The sequence below is a fragment of the Schistocerca americana genome, chromosome 4 (genome assembly GCF_021461395.2).
Source record: "Schistocerca americana isolate TAMUIC-IGC-003095 chromosome 4, iqSchAmer2.1, whole genome shotgun sequence".
Classification (NCBI taxonomy): Eukaryota; Metazoa; Arthropoda; class Insecta; order Orthoptera; family Acrididae; genus Schistocerca; species Schistocerca americana.
Genome location: NC_060122.1, coordinates 26,358,572 through 26,381,562, shown reverse-complemented (window position 1 = coordinate 26,381,562; position 22,991 = coordinate 26,358,572). Strand labels below are relative to the sequence as shown.

Genomic DNA, 22,991 nt, shown 5'->3' with positions numbered 1-22,991 from the left:
GAAGGGGCTGCTGAGCCATAAACCCGACTACCATAATCGAGTCTGGACAAAACCAGAGCGCGGTAAAGATGGAGAAGAGCGGAACGGTCTGCACCCCAAGATGCGTGGGTCAGGAGGCGGAGGGCATTAAGCTTCTGCATGTATGTACCGTATTTACTCGAATCTAAGCCGCACTCGAATCTAACCTGCACCTGAAAAACGAGACTCGAAAGCAAGGGGAAAAAATTTTCCCGAATCTAAGCCGCACCTGAAATTTGAGACTCGAAATTCAAGGGAGAGATTAAAGTTTTAGACCGCACCTCCAAATTGAAACAAAGTTGGTCCATTGTAACATGAGACAATTTAGGTCGAATGGATGAAGATACAGCTACAGTGGTTTGGTTCGAGTCGTAAGTTCAACATTTACGCTTTATCAAGTAGCCATCGGTATGTGTCAGGCACTCAGTCCGTATTTATAAGGGTACCCTTCCTTTTTCAAATGTTTTGTCTGGTTTGAATCCATCGCTTATTTTGCTTTAACCAGATCAGTGCCGTTCTCTTTGTTATAGGTGTTTACGTCACTCTAAGCTGAAAATGCATTATTGTACTGTGTCATGCATTGTTTATCGCATTCTGATAATGAGTGATTACGACCGGTCACCGCTCTAGGCATGGCTTGCTTTTGTGCGCGCTAATGCCACTTACAATAAAAAGGAGAGAGGAATTGTCACATAAGCGAAAAAAAGACAAGTGACTTATTTGCTATTACTTACACTGCTGCTTTCTTTGATAATTATCAATTGGGTAGGGGAACCGTTGTTTAGGAGACAAATCAAAGTCTGTGATAAGTTGGTCGATATGGATACCCCGAGCAGTTGATGTAACACTGCCCCACAGTGGATGGTGGGCACTGAAATCCCCAAGGATGAGAAACAGGGGGCGGGAGTTGCTGAAGTAAGGTAGATAGTGCAACATAAGCAAGTGGCCTACCTGGAGGGAGGCAGACATTGCAAATGGCGATTGCTGGAGTCGTTTGCACTCTAACTGCTATCACTTCCAAGGTAGTACATAGGAGGATCCAGTCATAAGGGGATCCAGTCACTAAGGACATCGTGGCGAACCAAAGTGCAAACCCCACCAGATGGTATCCCAGGACCAGCACGGTTCCGACAACACCCAATAACCATGTGGAAAATGCGTTTCTTGGAGAACAAGACAGAAAGCAGAATAAGAAAAGAAAAGACGTTGCACTTCTGGTAGGTGACAATAGTAGCCATTGCAGTTCCACTGGATGATCATGTGGTACGAGTTCAAGGTAGGCATGAAGGAGCCAAGGAGGTCAGGTCACTTGGTCAGTAGTTGTCACCGACAAGGATGGGGTGACATCCATAAATAAAATGTCAGACTTAGGTTGCGAGAGGGGAGTTGGCACCTCCGAGGGCAACTGAGATGCCTTCACTTGAGGATGCCTTCGCTTGAGATTTATGTTTTTTTCTGATCCTCCTCCTCTTTCTGAAATGGAGGAGGACAGGACACGGGGGGAGTACAGGCAACTGCAAGATCAGGAACCGAAAGAGTGGGCGACCTTGGGGCCCACAGATGGCGTGCCTCATAGCCAAGTGCTGGTAACTTCTGGCCTGAGAGATGCCGGGGAGAGGGTTCCCAGGAGGGAGCCCAATCACTGGCAGATGCCGAAGAAGGGGGTCACTTCTTCGGCCGGGTGGGCAGGGGGGGGGGGGGGGGGGGAGACGACTCCCTGACAAGAGGTTGAGGGAAAGTGGAGATGAGGGTGTGGGAGGGGATGAGGGAGGGGATGAGGGTGCGGGAGGACGGGAGGAGGGGAGGACGGGAGGAGGGGAGGACGGGAGGAGGGGAGGACGGGAGGAGGGGAGGACGGGAGGAGGGGAGGACGGGAGGAGGGGAGGACGGGAGGAGGGGAGGACGGGAGGAGGGGGGGACGAGGGGACGAGGGGACGAGGGGAGGACGGGAGGAGGGGGGGACGAGGGGACGAGGGGACGAGGGGAGGACGGGAGGAGGGGGGGACGAGGGGACGAGGGGACGAGGGGACGAGGGGACGAGGGGACGAGGGGACGAGGGGACGAGGGGAGGAGGGGAGGAGGGGAGGAGGGGAGGAGGGGAGGAGGGGAGGAGGGGAGGAGGGGAGGAGGGGAGGAGGGGAGGAGGGGAGGAGGGGAGGAGGGGAGGAGGGGAGGAGGGGAGGAGGGGAGGAGGGGAGGAGGGGAGGAGGGGATGAGGGGAGGAGGGGATGAGGGGATGAGGGGATGAGGGGATGAGGGGAGGAGGGGATGAGGGGATGAGGGGATGAGGGGATGAGGGGATGAGGGGATGAGGGGATGAGGGGATGAGGGGATGAGGGGATGAGGGGATGAGGGGATGAGGGGAGGAGGGGAGGAGGGGAGGAGGGGAGGAGGGGAGGAGGGGAGGAGGGGAGGAGGGGAGGAGGGGAGGAGGGGAGGAGGGGATGAGGGGATGAGGGGAGTAGGGGAGTAGGGGAGTAGGGGAGTAGGGGATGAGGGGATGAGGGGAGGAGGGGAGGAGGGGAGGAGGGGAGTAGGGGAGTAGGGGAGTAGGGGAGTAGGGGAGTAGGGGAGTAGGGGAGTAGGGGAGTAGGGGAGTAGGGGAGTAGGGGAGTAGGGGAGTAGGGGAGTAGGGGAGTAGGGGAGTAGGGGAGTAGGGGAGTAGGGGAGTAGGGGAGTAGGGGAGTAGGGGAGTAGGGGAGTAGGGGAGTAGGGGAGTAGGGGAGTAGGGGAGTAGGGGAGTAGGGGAGTAGGGGAGTAGGGGAGTAGGGGAGTAGGGGAGTAGGGGAGTAGGGGAGTAGGGGAGTAGGGGAGTAGGGGAGTAGGGGAGTAGGGGAGTAGGGGAGTAGGGGAGTAGGGGAGTAGGGGAGTAGGGGAGTAGGGGAGTAGGGGAGTAGGGGAGTAGGGGAGTAGGGGAGTAGGGGAGTAGGGGAGTAGGGGAGTAGGGGAGTAGGGGAGTAGGGGAGTAGGGGAGTAGGGGAGTAGGGGAGTAGGGGAGTAGGGGAGTAGGGGAGTAGGGGAGTAGGGGAGTAGGGGAGTAGGGGAGTAGGGGAGTAGGGGAGTAGGGGAGTAGGGGAGTAGGGGAGTAGGGGAGTAGGGGAGTAGGGGAGTAGGGGAGTAGGGGAGTAGGGGAGTAGGGGAGTAGGGGAGTAGGGGAGTAGGGGAGTAGGGGAGTAGGGGAGTAGGGGAGTAGGGGAGTAGGGGAGTAGGGGAGTAGGGGAGTAGGGGAGTAGGGGAGTAGGGGAGTAGGGGAGTAGGGGAGTAGGGGAGTAGGGGAGTAGGGGAGTAGGGGAGTAGGGGAGTAGGGGAGTAGGGGAGTAGGGGAGTAGGGGAGTAGGGGAGTAGGGGAGTAGGGGAGTAGGGGAGTAGGGGAGTAGGGGAGTAGGGGAGTAGGGGAGTAGGGGAGTAGGGGAGTAGGGGAGTAGGGGAGTAGGGGAGTAGGGGAGTAGGGGAGTAGGGGAGTAGGGGAGTAGGGGAGGAGGGGAGGAGGGGAGTAGGGGAGGAGGGGAGTAGGGGAGGAGGGGAGTAGGGGAGGAGGGGAGTAGGGGAGGAGGGGAGTAGGGGAGGAGGGGAGTAGGGGAGGAGGGGAGTAGGGGAGGAGGGGAGTAGGGGAGGAGGGGAGTAGGGGAGGAGGGGAGTAGGGGAGGAGGGGAGTAGGGGAGGAGGGGAGTAGGGGAGGAGGGGAGTAGGGGAGGAGGGGAGTAGGGGAGGAGGGGAGTAGGGGAGGAGGGGAGTAGGGGAGGAGGGGAGTAGGGGAGGAGGGGAGTAGGGGAGGAGGGGAGTAGGGGAGTAGGGGAGTAGGGGAGGAGGGGAGTAGGGGAGGAGGGGAGGAGGGGAGTAGGGGAGGAGGGGAGTAGGGGAGGAGGGGAGTAGGGGAGGAGGGGAGTAGGGGAGGAGGGGAGTAGGGGAGGAGGGGAGTAGGGGAGGAGGGGAGTAGGGGAGGAGGGGAGTAGGGGAGGAGGAGGAGAAAAGGAAGTAACAGTGGCAAAAGTTGAAGACAGTGACACCATATTGAGTGTGTCATACTTTTGGTGACCCTCAGTGTATGACAGGCAATCCAGGGACTTACATTCTTGTATCTTCTTTTCTCTCTTGTAAGACGGGCACTCCGGTGAGTGAAGAGAGTGTCTGTCAGCGTAACACACACAGGTGGCAGAACACAAGGGGTGGCCACAGTCACCACACAAAGGGTCAGTCATACAGCAGGAAGACATAAGCCCTAAACACAAGCACCAAAAGTACCACATAGGTGGAGGGATGTATGGCCTCACGTTACATCTATAGCAAGTAACCTCAACCTTCTCTGGGAGGGTACCCCTCAAAAACCAGGATGAAGGCGCCAGTATCGGTGCAGTTGTCTTTGTGACCCTTTTGCACACATCTAACAAAATGAATGCCACGTCACTTCAGATTAACCCGGAGTTCATCATCAGCTTGCAGGGTGCAGTCCCTATGAAAAATGACTCCCTGGACCATATTCAAAGATTGGTGAGGTGTGATAGACATTGAGACATTGTCAAGACGATTACAGGCATGAAGGGCAGCAGATTGGGTGGCAGAAGAAGCTTTATCAACAGGGAGCCGCACCGCATCGTACTAATAGACTCCACTTCACTTCACCAAACTCGTCTTCAATATTTTCTACGAAAAACAATGGCATTGTGGCAGTGAATGTGTCCCCATCCGTCTTAGAACAGCGATAAAGATTAATAAAAGCCAAATTTTTTTAGCTAACTAACAAAAATAGCTTCAGCAAGGCGATTAATGCTTGACTTCCACAAACATGGAAATAAAATAAAATCAAAAACAAACCAACACATTTTTATCTTCCATAACTATGTGAATATGTTTTAATTCACCTGCTAACTCCTGGACACAGAAATCCACTTTGTCATCATGTGCCATGAGAGTTGTAAACGAAGACCGCCTGAAGACTAGACACGTGCCACGCACAGACTGAGGACTAGACACGCGCCAGCTTAAGTTTAGTTTTAGTTGGGTCATGTTCCATAGATCATTTTCCCAATTATTTTATCGATATGATGTGGAACAAGTCAGATTACAAGACACACACACACACACACACACACACACACACACACACACACACACACACACACACACACACACACACACACACACACACACACACATGAATAATGCTAATATTAATATTACTGAAATGTTGAGTTCTACACATGCAACTACATTTAGAGGTACATTATTCTTTTTTTTTACCATTTCTGAAACAGAAACTCTTCCACCGAGTAGGAGGAGTTGTCTAAAAGAAATGATTTTAAGCTAGATTCAAAACATGATTTGCTACCTGCCAGACACTATCTACATCTACATCCATACTCCGCAAGCCGCCTGATGGTGTGTGGCAGAGGGTACCTTGAGTACCTCTATCGGTTCTCCCTTCTATTCCAGTCTCGTATTGTTCATGGAAAGAAAGATTGTCGGTATGCCTCTGTGTGGGCTCTAATCTCTCTGATTTTATCCTCATGATCTCTTCACGAGATATATGTAGGAGGGAGCAATATACTGCTTGACTCCTCAGTGAAGGTATGTTCTCAAAACTTCAACAAACGCCCGAACCGAGCTACTCTGTTGGATCTTCTCTCTCTTCTGTCAACCCTATCTGGTACGGATCCCACACTGGTAAGCAATATTCAAGCAGTGGGCGAACATGTGTACTGTATCCTATTTCCTTTGTTTTCGTATTGCATTTCCTTAGGATTCTTCCAATGAATGTCAGTCTGGCATCTGCTTTACCGACGATTAATTTTATATGGTCATTCCATTTTAAATCACTCCTAATGCCTACTCCCAGATAATTTATGGAATTAACTGCTTCCAGTTGTTGACCAGCTATTTTGTAGCTAAATGATAAAGGATCTTTCTTTCTATGTATTCGCAGCACATTACACTTGTCTTCATTGAGATTCAATTGCCATTCCCTGCACCATGCGTAAATTTTTTGCAGATCCTCCTGCATTTCGGTACAATTTCCATTGCTACAACCTCTCAATATACCACAGCATCATCCACAAAAAGCCTCAGTGAACTCCCAATGTTATCCACAAGGTCATTTATGTATATTGTGAATAGCAATGGTCCTACGACACTCCCCTGCAGCACACCTGAAATCACTCTTACTTCGGAAGACTTCTCTCCATTGGAAATGACATGCTGTGTTCTGTTATCTAGGAACTCTTCAATCCAATCACACAATTGATCTGATAGTCCATATACTCTTACTTTGTTCATTAAACGACTGTAGGGAACTGTATCGAACCCCTTGCGGAAGTCAAGAAACACGCCATCCACCTGGGAACCCGTGTCTATGGGCCTCAGTCTCTTGGACTAATAGCGCGAGCTGGGTTTCACACGATCATCTTTTTTGAAACCCATGCTGATTCCTACAGAGTAGATTTCTAGTCTCCAGAAAAGTCATTGTACTCTAACATAATACATGTTCCAAAATTCTACAACTGATAGACGTTAGAGATATGGGTCTATAGTTCTGCACATCTGTTTGAAGTCCCTTCTTGAAAATGGGGATGACCTGTGCCCTTCTCCAATCCTTTGGAATGCTACACTCTTCTAAAGACCTACGGTAAACCGCTGCAAGAAGGGGGGCAAGTTCCTTCGCGTACTCTGTGTAAAATCGAACTGGTATCCCATCAGGTCCAGCGGCCTTTCCTCTTTTGAGCGATTTTAATTGTTTCCCTTTCCCTCTGTCGTCTATTTCGATATCTGCCATTTTGTCATCTGTGCGACAATCTAGAGAAGGAACTACAGAGCAGTCTTCCTCTGTGAAACAGCTTTGGAAAAAGACATTTCGTATTTCGGCCTTTAGTCTTTCATCCTCTGTTTCAGTACCATTTTGGTCACAGAGTGTCTGGACATTTTGTTTTGATTCACCTACTGCATTGATGTAAAACCAAAATTTCTTAGGATTTTCTGCCAAGTCAGTACATAGAACTTTACTTTTGAATTCATTGAACGCCTCTCACATAGCCCTCCTCACACTAAATTTTGCTTCGTGTAATTTTAGTTTGCCTGCAAGGCTTTGGCTATGTTTATGTTTGCTGTGAAGTTCCCTTTGCTTCCGCAGCAGTTTTCTAACTCTGTTGTTGTACCACAGTGGCTCTTTTCCATCTCTTACGATCTTGCTTGGCACATACTCATCTAATGCATATTGTACGATGGTTTTGAACTTTGTCCACTGATCTTCAACACTATCTCTACTTGAGACAAAACTTGTGTGTTGAACTGTCAAGTACTCTGAAATCAGCTTTTTGTCGCTTTTGGTAAACAGAAACAACCTTCCTACCTTTTTTAATATTTCTATTCACGGCTGAAATCACCGATGCAGTAACCACTTTACCATCGCCGATTCCCCGTTCTGCGTTAACTGTTTCAAATAGTTTGGGTCTGTTTGTCACCAGAAGGTCTAATATGTTATCGCCACGAGTCGGTTCTGTTTAACTGCTCAAGGTAGTTTTCAGATAAAGCACTTAGAAAATTATATTGGGCAAATGATCAAAGATTTTTGTTGCAGAATAATGTACCACTTTTTGAGCAACTAACAGCTTCAATAACAGATAGAAAAGATCATTTTTCCCTCTAGTGTTGTACGTATCAACATCACTGTTCTTCGTGAATTGAGAAGGATTATTTGTTACGAATTTCATTAGTGAATATATGTACTCTGATGGTGCAGTTAAAATACCTAACTCTTTGAAAAGGTGCCTGCATGATGGGTGTCCTTGGGTGAACACCACTATTGTCACTGCTCTCTTTTGTGCAATCAGTACTTTATGTCTAAGTGGTGAGTTACCCCAGAAAACTATTACATAAGACATTATTGAATGGAAATATGCAAAGTACGTTAGAAGGCTGATCTGTTTATTACCAAGACTAGCCATTATATGAAGAGCGAAAGAAGCTGAACTTAGTTGTTTGAGAAGCTCAGCAATATGCTTCTTCCAGTTACAGTTGGCATCAATGTGATCACCCAAAAATTTGGAGAAATCTACCTTGTTAACTGAGTCCTGTTTATATGCTACATCAATTGTTGGTACGACTCTATTCAGTGTACAGAACTGGATATAGTAAGTTTTTTTTTTTAAGGGAGAGTCCATTTTCGGAGAACCACTTACTAATTCTTCGAAATACATCCTTAACAATATCTTCAGCTGCTTTTTCTGGAATGGGATTTATTATAACACTCGTGTCTGCAAAAAGTACTAGTTCTGCTTGCTGAACCTTAAGTGTGAGGTCATTCACATGAATAAGTAACAGCAGAGGACCTAATATTGAACCCTGTGGGACTCTGATCACTCCACATTCACTAGAATTTATCACCCTCCCAACATTATTTGTGCTATTCAGCACAACTTTTTGTTTTCTGTTCATTAAGTAAGTGGTCTGGAGGAACAGGTAGAGGAAATGATAGACCAAAATGTGGCCATGAGAGTAACCAACAACGTGTCTCCAAATTTGTTTTCTGAACTTAATACCAGGAGAGGTATAGATAATTTGTGTAAAGGATTCACATTTATCCAGGATAGAGTAGAAAACACAATAATGTTACCTGATGATGTGTTACCTAGTAAATTGGTGATTGTTTTGCCATTGGGAAACTTATTTAATGTGATGTACTGGTCTGCACTTGCTCAAGTGAAATTAATATCAGATCCATGGGATCCGGGCGGGGTCACGTATATTCCCCAGAGACGTTAAAATTCCGTGTTAACAGGCAGAGTTATGACTGTCTGTTCCCGAGTTGTTTTCGGTGTTACTTTCACATTAATTTTCCTACACTGAATTCCCTTCAGATCTTAAACTATTCCATAATCCATTCATACATTCATAACCTCTAAAACTATCCTATCATGTTAGTATTTAAGTGACCGAATATGACTACAAGATTGTGACTAAGAGAATCACGAACTAACAACGCTCTCTCAAAACACACACACACACACACACACACACACACACACACACACACACTTTCAGACAACCCTCCCAGACCATCTGTCACTGATTCTTCACCATTTGCCATTCCCTAGGTTGATCAGCCTGGATGATTAACTGATCTGGTCTTTTAACACTAACTAAAACGGTCTCGCTGTGCTGGTACTGCAAATGGCTAAAAGCAAGGGGAAACTACAGTCATAATTTTTCCTGAGGGCATGCAGCATTACTGTATGGTTAAATGATCATGGTGTCCTCTTGGGTAAAACATTCCGGAGGTAAAATAGTCCCCCATTCGAATCTCCGGGCGGGGCTACTCAAGAGGACATCATTATCAGGAGAAAGAAAACTGAAGTTCTACGGATTGTAAGATCACTTAATCGGGCAGGTCGGTTAGAAAATTTAAAAAGGGAAATGGATAGGTTAAAGTTAAATACAGTGGGAATTAGGGAAGTTCGGTGGCAGCAGGAACAAGACTTTTGGTCAGGTGAATACAGGTTTATAAATACAAAATCAAATAGTGGTAATGCAGGAGTAGGTTTAATAATGAATAAAAAAAATAGGAGTGCGGGTAAGCTACTACAAACAGCATAGTGAACACTTTATTGTGAGCAAGATAGACACGAAGCCCATGCCTACTATAGTAGTACAAGTTTATATGCCACCTAGCTCCGCTGATGAAGAGATTGATGAAATGTATGATGAGATAAAAGAAATTATTCAGATAGTGAAGGAAGGAGAAGATGTAATAGTCATGGGGGACTGGAATTCGATAGTAGGAAAAGGAAGAGAAGGAAACATAGTAGGTGGATATGGAATGCGGGTAAGAAGTGAAAGAGGAAGCCACCTGATAGAATTTTGCACAGAGCGTAACTTAATAACAGCTAACACTTGGTTCAAGAATAATGAAAGAAGGTTGTATACATGGAAGAAGCATGGAGATACGAGAATGTTTCAGATAGATTATATAATGGTAAGACAGATTTAGGAACCAGGCTTTAAATTGCAAGAAATTTCCTGGGGCAGATGTGGACTGACCACAATCTATTGGTTATGAACTGTAGATTAAAAATAAAGGAACTACAAAAAGGTGGGAATTTAAAGAGATGGTACCTAGATAAACTGACAGAACTAGAGGCTGTAGAGTTTCAGGGAGAGTATTAGGGAACGATCGACAGGAATGGTGGAAAAGAAACACAGTAGAAGAAGAATGGGTAGTTTTGAGGGATGAAATAGTGAAGGCAGCAGAGGATCAAGTAGGTAAAAAGACGAGGGATAGTAGAAACCCTTTGGTAACAGAAGAAATACTGAATTTAATTGAAGAAAGGCCAAAATATAAAAATGGAATAAATGAAGCAGGCAAAAAGGAATACAAACGTCTTAAAAATGAGATCGACAGGAAGTGCAAAATGGCTAAGCAGGGATGGCTAGAGAACAAATGTAAGGATGTAGAGGCTTATCTAACTAGGGGTAAGATAGATACTGCCTACATATAAAATTAAAGAGACCTTCAGAGAAAAGAGAACCAATTGTATGAATATCAAGAGCTCAGATGGAAACCCAGTTCTAAGCAAAGAAGTGAAAGCAGAAAGGTGGAAGGAGTATATAGAGTGTCTATACAAGGGTGATGTACTTGAGGACAATATTATGGAAATGGAAGAGGATGTAGATGAAGATGAAATGGGATATATGATACTGCAGGAATAGTTTGTCAGAGCAGTGAGTAGACAACTTTCCATTAGAACTACTGACAGCCTTAGAAGAGCCAGTCCTGACAAAACCCTACATCTGGTGAGCAGGAAGAATATAATAATTTCAATCACAAAGAAATCAGGTGTTGACAAACGTGAAAATTACTGAACTATCAGTTTAATAAGTCACGACTGCAAAATACTAACGCGAATTCTATACAGACGAATGGAAAAACTGGTAGAAGCCAACCTCGGGAAAGGTCAATTTGGATTCCATAGAAATATGGGAACACATGAGACAATACTGACCCAACAATTTATCTTAGAAAATAGATTAAGGAAAGGCAAATCTACATTTCTAGCATTTGCAGACTTAGATAAAGCTTTTGACAATGCTGACTGGAATACTCTTTCAAATTCTGAAGGTGGCAGGGGTAAAATACAGGGAGCGAAAAGCTATTTACAATTTGTACAGAAACCAGATGGCAGTTATAAGAGTCGAGGGACATGAAAGGGAAGCAGTGGTTGGGAAGGGAGTGAGACATGGTTGTAGCCTCTCACCAATATTATTCAATCTGTATATTGAGCAAGCAGTAAAGGAAACAAAAGAAAAATTCAGAGTAGGTATTAAAATCCATAGAGAAGAAATAAAAACTGAGGTTCGCCAATGACATTGTAATTCTCCAATGACATTGTAATTATGTCAGAGACAGCAAAGGACTTGGAAGAGCAGTTGAACGGAATGGACAGTGTCTTGAAAGGAGGATATAAGATGAACATCAACAAAAGCAAAACAAGGATAATGGAATTTAGTCTAATTAAATCAGATGATGCTGAGGGTATTAGATTAGGAAATGAGAAAGTAGTAAAGGAGTTTTGCTATTTGGGGAGCAAAGTAACTGATGATAGTCGAAGTAGAGAGGATATAAAATGTAAACTGGTAATGGCAAGGAAAGCGTTTCTGAAGAAGAGAAATTTGTTAACATCAAGTATGGATTTAAGTGTCAGGAAGACGTTTCTGAAAGTATTTGTATGTAGTGTAGCCATGTATGGAAGTGAAACATGGACAATAAAAAGTTTGGACAAGAAGCGAATAGAAGCTTTTGAAATGTGGCGCTACAGAAGAATGCTGGAGATTAAATGGGTAGATCACATGACTAATGAGGAAGTATTGAATAGAATTGGGGAGAAGAGGAATTCGTGGCACAACTTGATTAGAAGAAGGGATTGGTTGGTTGAACACATTCTGAGGCATCAGGGGATCACAAATTTAGCATTGGAGGGCAGCATGGAGGGTAAAAATCGTAGAGGGAGACCAAGAGATGAATACACTAAGCAGATTCAAAAGGATGTAGGTTGCAGTGGGTACTGGGAGATGATGATGATGATTGCACAGGATAGAGTAGCATGGAGAGCTGCATCAAACCAGTATCTGGACTGAAGACCAACAACAACAACAAGGGTTGCTAAGATTCTTTCTACGGGGACTTCAAAGGTGAAGGTGAGAATGTCCATTCTTCAGGAGACATATAACATTATACCTCCTCTGGCTTCTCACTCAAGTACCGGCAAAGTAGGGTTCCTGGGGAAGTGGGGTGAGAAGGGTTTTCCTATCTTTGGGGCTTTTTTTTTCTCCTTCTACCTTGGCAACCATCTCTTTTTCCTTTCTTATTTCTCATCTGAGTACCAGTCTATCTTTCCCTCTTTCCATCTCCATATAGTTCTATCGCTGAAGTCCTCCTCATTCTCCGTGGTTTCCTATAACCTTCAACTTATTTGAAATAAGTAGGCTGAAGAATCAGGCTGCACGAACACACATCGTCATATACACAAAATTGCACTTAAGACACAAACATGAAAATTATGGGCTAGGAACCAAAAGCGATGTAAAGATGGTGGGAGAAACCACTTGCGTTGGCAGAAATTCATGCAGGTGGTTTTGTCAGTGGAAAAGCGGAAGCCGCTGTCGATGCTCTAGGAGTAAAGATGATCGAGACACCACTGAAGACGCTGCTCAGTGAGACAGGTCTGGAGAACTGCACTAAATGGCAAAATTGTCAACAAAAAGGGAGCCAGAGATGCCTGACAAGAGATGGGCCACTATAGGGTTAATGGCGATAGCAAAGAGGATTGAACCCTGACTCCTAGATAAAGGTGTCAAACAAAGCAGAACCCACACGAGCTTTTAAAAATGCCTGAAGTAAACAGAGCAGGCAGCCACGGAAGCCCCACATCTAATGAGTACAGAGGATACCAGTTCTCCAACAAGTGGAGTAGGCCTTCTCCAAATCTAAAAACACGGCCAGTTTGGGATTTCCACAGAGAACTGTTCATGACATGGGTTGACAAAGTAACAAGATAGTCAACTGCAGAATGCCGCACTCAAAATTCACACTGTGCACTTGTCAGTAAATTGCGAGACTTAAGCCACCAGACCAGCTGGGCATGAATCATACGTTCCATCACCTTGCAAATACAGCTGATAAGAGAGATGGGGTGGTAGCTAGAAGGAAGGTTGTTGTCCTTACCAGACTTATGTATGGTTATGATGGCGGCTTCACGCCAGTGTCTGGGAAATGTGCCCTCTGCCCAAATAAGGTTGTACTTATTAAGCAGAAAGTGCTTGCCCACAAGAGAAAGGTGACGCAACATCTGAATTCGGATGACATCTGGCCCTGGGGTGGAGAATTGGGATGAACTGAGAGCATGATCTAGCTCCCTCATAGTGAAGCAGCATTGTAGCACTCAAGTCTGAGAAGGGAAGGGTATTGCCTGAGCCGTCTCCACTCGATCCCTATGGATGAAGGCAGGGTGATAGTGGGAAGAGCTTGAAACTTCTGCAAAATGGTGGCCCAAGCTGTAAGAGAGAGCTATAAGATCCACGATAACATCGTCTGCTACCGTCAGGTTGGAAATTGGGGAATGGATTATGGTCCCAGAGAGCCATCAGAGGTTGACCCGCATGACAAAGGAAGGGGTGGAACTGTTACAAGAAATAGCGAATGAAGTCCAGCTAGCTCGTTTGCTATCCCCAAGAATGCAAAGACACTTTGCACATATCTGTTTATAGTGAATAGAGTTTGCCATCATAGGATGACGATTAAAAACATGGAGATTATGTCTCCGTGCACGAATTGCTTCATGGCACGCCTCAGTCCACCAAGTGACTGGGACACGACGCGGTAAAGATGAAGTGCGAGGAATGGAATGTTCTGCAGCAGTAAGTATAACACTGGAGATATTTCACCTGATAATCGCAACTGGGGAAATCTTGTTCTTCAAAGGTCGCCAGGGAGGAATAAAGCTGCCAGTCAGCCTCAGTAAGCTGCCATTTGGGTGTGCACGTGGGTGAGGTAGGAATCAGCTAACAGATAGCACACGGGAAATGGTAGCTCAAGTATGTGTCAGGAAGAACAGACCACTAAAGATGATGGGTAAGGTGAGCTGTGCAAAAGGATAGGGCCAAATGGGAATAAGTGTGCGAGGGGTTGGAAAGGAAAGTGGGTGCTCCAGTGTTAAGGCAGAAGAGGTTATGTTGCTTAAGGAGGTCAGCAAAGAGGGCAATAAGCTGAAGGAAGTCTTCCCTGGTGACATCAAATGATGGAGGGACATATATGGTACAGAGGGAACAAGTAAGGTGGGTAAGAAAAAGGCAAACTGCAACAGGTCGAAAATGGGTAGTCAGAGAGAGGTGTTGACTGCGAATGTCATCCTGTATGAGCAGCACGATGCCCCCACAAGATGGAATGTCGACCTCAGGGGGAAGGTCAAAACCAATCAGTAAGTAATGTGAATGCTCAAAGAAGATGTGAGGGTGCAATTTTGTTTCCTGAAGGCAGAGTACAAGGGGATGCTGTGATGCCAAAAGCAGCCGTTAATTCTCTTTGTGGGACCGAAGGCCACGAACATTCCATTGGAGCACAGTCATGATGATTAAGATATGTAGGGGGTGTCAACTCAGCAGCTGCCGAGTGACAGCCTTGTAGTCACTATTACATGGCCCAGAAGGAAGAGGATCCTGCTCCATGTGGCCACAGAAGCATCGGCTTGCTCGTGCAGTCGGACCGTGGAGTCCAACGCTGAGGAACTGTGGGTGGAGCGCACCTGCGATACAGAGGCTGGCTGGGGTAAGGTACTGTGCGGCAACACTGTTTAAGAGGATCATAGAGTTAGCGAAGGAGAGCGTTTGCCTTCGGTGGACTACTTCGAGCCTTTACGGTCAGACAAAGACTACTGTTTGGCTGGAGGGCAGGACGACGTCTACACTGGAGTACTTGTGTCCCTCCCAGCCTACCAGTTGGGTAGCTGGTGGCTTTGCCCCTCGAGGCGAGAGTGACAGGTTGTTGCGCAGCTGGACGGAGGGATGGTAATGCTACCTTGGCACTGGGTGATTTCACAACCTCAGAGCTGAATTTGAGGTTGCATGTCTGCATGGCCATGTCCTTCACTGAGCAAGGGGGTAACAAGAACAGAACTGTAAGTGGCCAACGGGAGAACACAGGGTTTGCGACTAGTCAGCAACTTGCAAGCGACTGGGTAAGGCACTTTTTCTCATTAAGACACACAAGACAATCCTGAGAGGAGGTAGCATGCCTGCCATTGCAGTTGATACAGCGGTTAGAAGGAAGTAGACAATCGCCCTCATGTGCATCCCTACCGCCGGATACACATTTTGCTGGGTGTCGACAAGACGACAGTGTGGTTCAAACAATGACACTGGTAGCAGCACATCAGGTTCGTTATGTACGGCCGGACTGTGATAATTTCATGGCCTGCTTTGATCTTGGATTCTTTTTTTTTTGTTTTGGTTTTAGGGCACAAAATTAATATGGTCATTAGCGCCCGGTCCGTGCCTTAGGAAACAGTAAAAAACCGAAAATGGAAACCAGCAGCAATGGGAACGAAAGTCATAAAATTGGAGAAACTAAAAGCTGAAGGAAGGCTTAAAAATCCACTACAGAAAGGGGTTGGTTGTCCCCAAAAAAAGCTTCAAATGACTGACGTCATTTCACTGGCACTAATAAACTTGAGAACGCGGTCGGCTGAGCACGTATCATCTGCTAAAATCGACGATAAATCAGGCGATAGCTGTAGACAGGAGCGTAACGGATTAAAATAAGGGCACTCAATTAAAAGGTGTCTTACCGTCCACAGCTGAGAGCAGTGGGGACAGAGTGGGAAAGGATTGCCGCTTAAAAGATGTCGATGGCTAAAAAGACAGTGCCCTATCCGGAGTCTAGTTAAAATTACCTCCTCCCGATGACGCGTTCGGGAGGAAGAGGTCCAAGCACAAGGAAGAGCTTTCACGTCCCACAATTTATTATGGGGAAGTGTCGACCAATGCGCGTCCCATAAATGAACAACACGACGACATAAAACGCCCCGTGGATCGGTGAAGGGAATCAATTGAATAGCTGGCCGAAGAAGAGAGACTGCAGCATTGGTTGCAATATTGGCCGCCTCATTTCCACAGATACCAACGTGTCCTGGGAGCCAGAGGAACGCCACTGAGACGCCCCCCAGGTGGAGCAAGCGCAGACAGTCCTGAACCCGGTGGACCAGAGGGTGCACAGGATAAAGAGCTTGGAGACTGAGGAGAGAGCCGAGAGAATCTGAGCAGATAACGTACTGTATCTGCTGATGGCGGCGGATGTAGTGGACAGCCTGGAGAACAGCGTAAAGCTCTGCAGTATAAACCGAACACTGGTCGGGAAGCCGAAAGTGATTTGGGGTGTCGCCAACAATATAGGCACTCCCTACACCTAACGCTGTTTTCGAGCCGTCGGTGTAAATAAATGTGGCGTCCGTCAGTTGTGCACATAGAGCAGCAAACGCCCGACGATAAACAAGTGAAGGGGGTACCATCCTTGGGAAATCGACAAAGGTCACGGAGCAGGCAGATCCAGGGGGCGGAGCCAAGGCGGTGCTGCACCCCAAGTTGTCAAGAAGGTTTTAGGAAAGCGGAAGGAAAGAGAATGGAGCAATTGACGGAAGCGGACTCCCGGTGGTAGTAGGGAGGAGGGGCGGCCTGCATACCCTACATCAAAGGAGGTGTCGAAAAAAATGTCATGGGCTGGATTAGCAGGCGTGGAAGACAGATGGCTACCATAACGACTCAGAAGGACTGCTCGCCGATTGGACAGCGGAGGTTCAGCAGTCTCAGCATAAAGGCTTTCCACAGGGCTGGTGTAAAAAGCTCCAGACACTAAACGTAATCCACGGTGGTGGATAGAGTCGAGACACCGAAGAATAGACGGCCGAGCAGAGGAGTAGACTATGCTTCCATAATCCAATTTCGAGCGCACTAAGGCGCGATAGAGGCGGAGAAGGACCACTCGGTCCGCTCCCCAGGAGGTACCATTCAGGACACGGAGGGTGTTAAGGGAACGCAGACAGCGAGCCGAAAGATAGGAAACATGGGAGGACCAGCACAGTTTTCTGTCAAACATAAGACCCAAGAATTTAGCGACGTCTGAAAACGGAAGGTTGACAGGACCTAGATGTAAGGAGGACGGAAGAAACTCCTTACATCGCCAAAAATTAACACAAACGGTCTTACTGGGAGAAAAACAGAAGCCGGTTTCGATGCTCCAAGATTGGAGGCGATCGAGACATCCTTGAAGTCGTTCAAGAATGCTGGTCCGTTGAGAGCTGTAGATCGCAAAATCGTTCACAAAGAGGGAGCTCGAGAGATCAGGAAGGAGACAATCCATAATTGGATTTATGGCAATGGCAAACAGTACAACACTCAGCACGGAGCCCTGGGGTACCCCATTTTCTTGGGAGAAAGTACGGGAGAGAGTAGTGTTCACCTGCACCCTAAATGTGCATTCTGCCATAAATTCGCGAAGAAAAAGGGGCAGCCGACCTCGAAAGCCCCAAGAGAACAGTGTGTGGAGGATGCCTGTCCTCCAACAGGTATCGTATGCTCTCTCCAGATCAAAAAATATTGCTACTGTTTGGCGTTTCCGGAGAAAATTGTTCATGATATAAGTGGAGAGAGCAACAAGATGGTCAACTGCAGAACGATGCTTTCGGAATCCGCATTGGGCAGGTGTTAAAAGGCTGCGGGATTCCAGCCACCACGCTAAATGGTAATTCACCATACGCTCCAAAACCTTACAGACACTACTCGTGAGAGAAATGGGGCGATAGCTAGAGGGGAGATGTTTGTCCTTTCCAGGTTTCGGAACAGGAACGACAATAGTTTCCTGCCATCATCTGGGAAAAGTACTGTCGGTCCAAATTCGATTATAAAGGCGAAGTAGGTAACGCAGACTATGGGTTGATAAATGCAGCAACATTTGGACGTGGATACCATCCGGTCCTGGGGCGGAGGAGCGAGAAGAAGTAGGTGCATTTTGGAGTTCCTGCATGGAGAAAATAGTATTGCAGCTTTCGCGATTTTGAGAGGAGAAAGCAAGAGGTCGCACTTCCGCTGCACGTTTCTTCGGGAGAAACGCTGGAGGGTAATTTGAAGAGCTCGAAATCTCAGCAAAGTGCTGATCCAATGAGTTAGAAATTGCAACGGGGTCCACTAATGTATCATGTGCGACAGTGAGCCCGGAGACCGGGGAGAAACTAGGCATGCCTGAGAACCGTCGAAGCCGACTCCAAACTTCCCAGGAGGGAGTGGAGGTGTTAAATGAGCTAATAAAGAATTTTCAGCTTGCCTTCTTGCTATCGCGGATGACGCGACGGCATCGCGCTCGGAACTGCTTATAGCGGATACAATTCGACAAAGTAGGATGGTGGCGGAAAACGCGGAGAGCATGTCGCCGCTCACGTAGTGCATCAAGGCATGCCGCGTTCCACCAAGGAACTGGGGGGCGCCGGGGCAATTCGGAGGTGCGTGGTATTGAACGTTCCGCAGCTGTAAGAATAATGTCTGTAATATGCGTGACCGCATCATCGATGCTGGGAAAGTGACGGTCATCGAATGTCGCTAGAGACGAAAAAAGTGTCCAATCAGCTTGGGCAAACTTCCAGCATCGCGAGCGCATATATGGCAGTTGAGGCTGCAGTCGAAGGACACATGGAAAGTGGTCACTCGAGTGTGTATCATCAAGGGCGAACCATTCGAAGTGCCGAGCTAGCGGAACAGTACCGACCGCAAGGTCCAAATGAGATAAATTTGTCGTGGAGGCAGACAAAAATGTAAGGACCCCAGTGTTGAGGCAAACTAGATCCGCTTGGTGGAAAACGTCTAGCAATAGTGAGCCACGTGGACAAGGATGTGGAGATCCCCAAAGCAGGTGGTGGGCATTGAAGTCCCCAACCAGCAAATAGGGGGGTGGAAGCTGACCAAGAAGATGAAGGAGATCAGCTCGTGCCATTGGTGTGGACGATGGAATGTATACCGTACAAAGAGAGAACGTGTATCCAGAAAGGGAAAGGCGGACGGCGACTGCTTGGAAGGAAGTGTTTAAATGGATTGGGTGATAATGGAGAGTTTCATGGAGAAGAATCATGAGTCCTCCATGTGCTGGAGTGCCTTCAACGGAGGGGAGATCATATCGGACGGACTGAAAATGAGGGAGAACAAAGCGGTCATGGGGACGCAGCTTTGTTTCCTGAAGACATAAGATGACCGGCGAGTAGGATCATAAGAGGATCGACAATTCATCCCGATTGGCTCGAATACCACGGATATTCCAGTGGATAATGGACGTAGGGTGAACAGAAAATGGAGGAATGTGACCAAGGTTGCTGTCAACGCAACGACTGCTCAGAGCTTGCGACCGACAGCATGGAATGGCATTCAGCCGAAGGCAGAAGATCTTGATCCATAGGTTGTTCAGGAGCAGTTCCTGCCACCAGCGATCGGCCGCCAGCAGTGCGCCTCGGCGACACAGAAGACGGCCGAGGGCGATTTCCGCCAGGTGGTGCTGTAGATGGGACACGCCTTGGCGGAGAAGGAGAGGAACTGGGTTTCTTTGTAGCCTTCTTGGAAGTCTGATGTTTAGATGAAGGAGGAACCGATGGTTGGGAAGTTGCGGTACGTAAAAACTCTTCACGAGTATGCTCTTTTTTCGAAGTCTTGGTGTCTGACTTTTGAGCTCGAGATTTAGCAGAACCCGATGAAGGGTGAGCCATAGAGTGTGCACGCGAAAGTGGTGAGGTTGAACGGGCGATCTTTCCACTGGCCGATCTGACGACCGTGGCACTAAAGGTGAGGTTGCAAGTCTGCATGGCCGCCTCCTTTGTCGGCCGAGGAGAAGCAAGGACAGTGCTGTATTTTCCTGTCTGAGGCACGGTGGGCTGTCGACTGGCGAATAATTTTCGAGCAGCAAAGGTCGACACCTTTTCCTTCACTCTGATTTCCTGGATGAACTTTTCGTCCTTAAAAACGGGGCAATCTCGAGAGGAAGCAGTGTGGTCACCCATACAGTTGATGCAGCGAGGGGATGGAGGTGGACAAGCACCCTCATGGGCATCCTTGCCACACGTAACACATTTGGCCGGATTGGAACAGGACTGGCTGGTGTGATTGAACCGCTGACACCAATAGCAACGCGTAGGGTTTGGGACGTAAGGGCGAACGGAAATTATCTCATAGCCTGCTTTGATTTTCGATGGGAGTTGAACTTTGTCAAATGTCAAGAAGACAGTGCGGGTTGGAATGATGTTCGCGTCAACCCTTTTCACAACTATGAACAGCCGTGACGCCCTGGTCAGACAGGTAGTGCTGAATTTCTTCGTCAGACAATCCATCGAGGGAGCGTGTATAAACGACTCCACGCGAGGAATTTAAAGTTCGGTGCGCTTCAACCCGGACAGGGAAGGTGTGGAGCAGAGAAGTACACAGCAATTTTTGTGCCTGGAGGGCACTGACTGTTTCTAACGACAGGGTGCCATTTCACAATCTGAAACAAGACTTTACAGGACCTGCAATTGTGTCGACACCTTTCTGAATAATGAAAGGGTTGACCGTGGAGAAGTCGTGAGCTTCATCAGACCGAGAAACAACAAGGAACTGTGGCAACTATGGAAGAACTGTCTGTGGCTGAGACTCAGTGAACTTACGCTTGTGAGCAGACATAGTGGAAGGTGAGGAAACCGTTGCGGAAGAATCCGCCATGATTACCGGCGTCTCCGATGGCGCGCTCCTCCCTTGTGGGGGCCCTCTCTGAGGGCACTCCCGCCTTAGGTCATTGTTCACACCTCAGGTCACACCTCCCGACAAACGGACGGAGTGACCAATCGGCACTTGCGGAAGGTATCAGCTCGGGTAATCACCCCTCCCTGGGCCTGGCTGTTACCAGGGGGTACGTACGTGTACTACCTGTCTACCCGGGGCAGGGAATTACATGTTACCCCGTCACCGGCTACGCACAAAAATGCGTGGGTCGGCCTTCAGACCCGCACAGGGAAAAAAAACAAACAAGGGGGGGAAAAAAAAACAAACAAGGGGAAAAAAACAAACAAAGGGAAAAAAAAGAGCAAAGAAAGGGGGAAAAAAAAGAGCAAAGAAAGGGGAAAAGCAAAGAAAGGGAAAAGCAAAGAAAGGGAAAAGCAAAGAAAGGGAAAAGCAAAGAAAGGGAAAAGCAAAGAAAGGGAAAAGCAAAGAAAGGGAAAAGCAAAGAAAGGGAAAAGCAAAGAAAGGGAAAAACAAAGAAAGGGAAAAACAAAGAAAGGGAAAAACAAAGAAAGGGAAAAACAAAGAAAGGGAAAAACAAAGAAAGGGAAAAACAAAGAAAGGGAAAAACAAAGAAAGGGAAAAACAAAGAAAGGGAAAAACAAAGAAAGGGAAAAACAAAGAAAGGGAAAAACAAAGAAAGGGAAAAACAAAGAAAGGGAAAAACAAAGAAAGGGAAAAACAAAGAAAGGGAAAAACAAAGAAAGGGAAAGGAAAGAGGAGAGGTCTCAAACGCCGCAGCGGAGAAAAGGGTAAAGAGAAGAGGTAAGGAAAAGAGAAGGACAAAGGAAGGATGAAGACATACAAGCAGAGAAGGCGAAGAATGCGGTACACTTACGAGCATCCGTCTCCGGATGTAGGCACAAACCATACTCCCAGAGGGGGAGAAAGGGAAGGAAAGAGCCAGAGGTGAGGGGGGGGGGGGGCGAAGATGGGGGACGGGGAAGGATGCGGAAAGGGAAGGGAAGGGAAGGTATGCAGCCCGGAAAGGAAGGAGGGCGACATTAGCTCGGGGTCCCGTGCTCGCTACGCACGTATCCACAAAAGAGTTGTGGACCCCCTGGGGGGTTTGATCATGGATGACAGCACCACTCTATCAAATGTGAGAATAAGAGTATGGATGGACACTAAGAAGGAATATCTTTTTCATTACACGATGGATGGCAATGACACACTGATCAGAGAGCTAAGATTGGATTTTGGGCTCGGTTAGACCATCGAGCAGCTTTATACAAATTACACCATGGGAAGAATTCCAAGTTTTATGGGCCCTGACATGAACAGGGTAGCTGTGGAGAATCGAGGCAGCAAGCAGTAGTTGTGTTTGAAAATCAGAAGTAGGCTCCAAAAGTAATGTGCTAATCTGTAAAGGAAAGCAGGATTTCACAGGGCTGCCAACTGCATCAACACTTTCTGAATAGTAACCTGATTGTCCGCGGCGAAAGACTGACCATCTTCAGTATGTGTGACCACAAGGAACTGTGGTGCAGCAGGAACGGTCTTTGAATCATTAGCCTCATTACGTTTATGTTTTGTGGATGTCAACTGAAGACTATTGACTCATTGCAAGGAAATCCCCACTGTTGCCAGCATCTCCGATGGTGCGCTCCAACTGACGGGGGCCCCCTTCATGAGGGGGCACACCGGCCTTAGGCCATTTTTCACACCTCAGATCACACCTCCCGAACACATGACAGAGGGACCAATCGGTAGTTTAGGAAGATTGCAGCTCGGGCAATGATCCTCCCTGGACCTGGCTTGTACCAGGGGATACACGTGAACTCTACCTGTCGACCTGGGGCTGGGAATTACTCGTTACCCAGTCACCGTTACGCATCAGATGCGTGGGCCTGCCTTCAAGGAGTGCACAGGGAGGAAGAAGAAGAAAAAAGAGGAACCTCAAATGCTGAAGTGGAGGAACGAGAGAAGGGAAACAAAGAAAGGAAAAGCGAGCAAAATGCAAAGGTGAGAGTGTTCTTATGTCAGTGACACACAATGCAGAACATTCCCAATAACATCCCAGACATGTTCCACAAAGGAGGGGAAAAAGAATAGCAAGAGGATATGCATGCAGCATGGAATGGACAAAATGGTGCACAGGCTGGGCCTGTTGTAGCCAAGCACGAGCCCGCCAAAGAGTGGCGAGCCCCCTGGGG

At 47.4% G+C, this 22,991-nt stretch overlaps 1 protein-coding gene across 1 annotated transcript in view; it reads right to left on the bottom strand.

Annotated features, from left to right (window-relative positions):
- Positions 1 to 22,991, bottom strand: part of LOC124612899 (vitellogenin receptor-like) — a 232,698-nt gene that overhangs the window by 163,493 nt on the left and 46,214 nt on the right. The gene's annotated exons all lie outside the window — the stretch shown is intronic.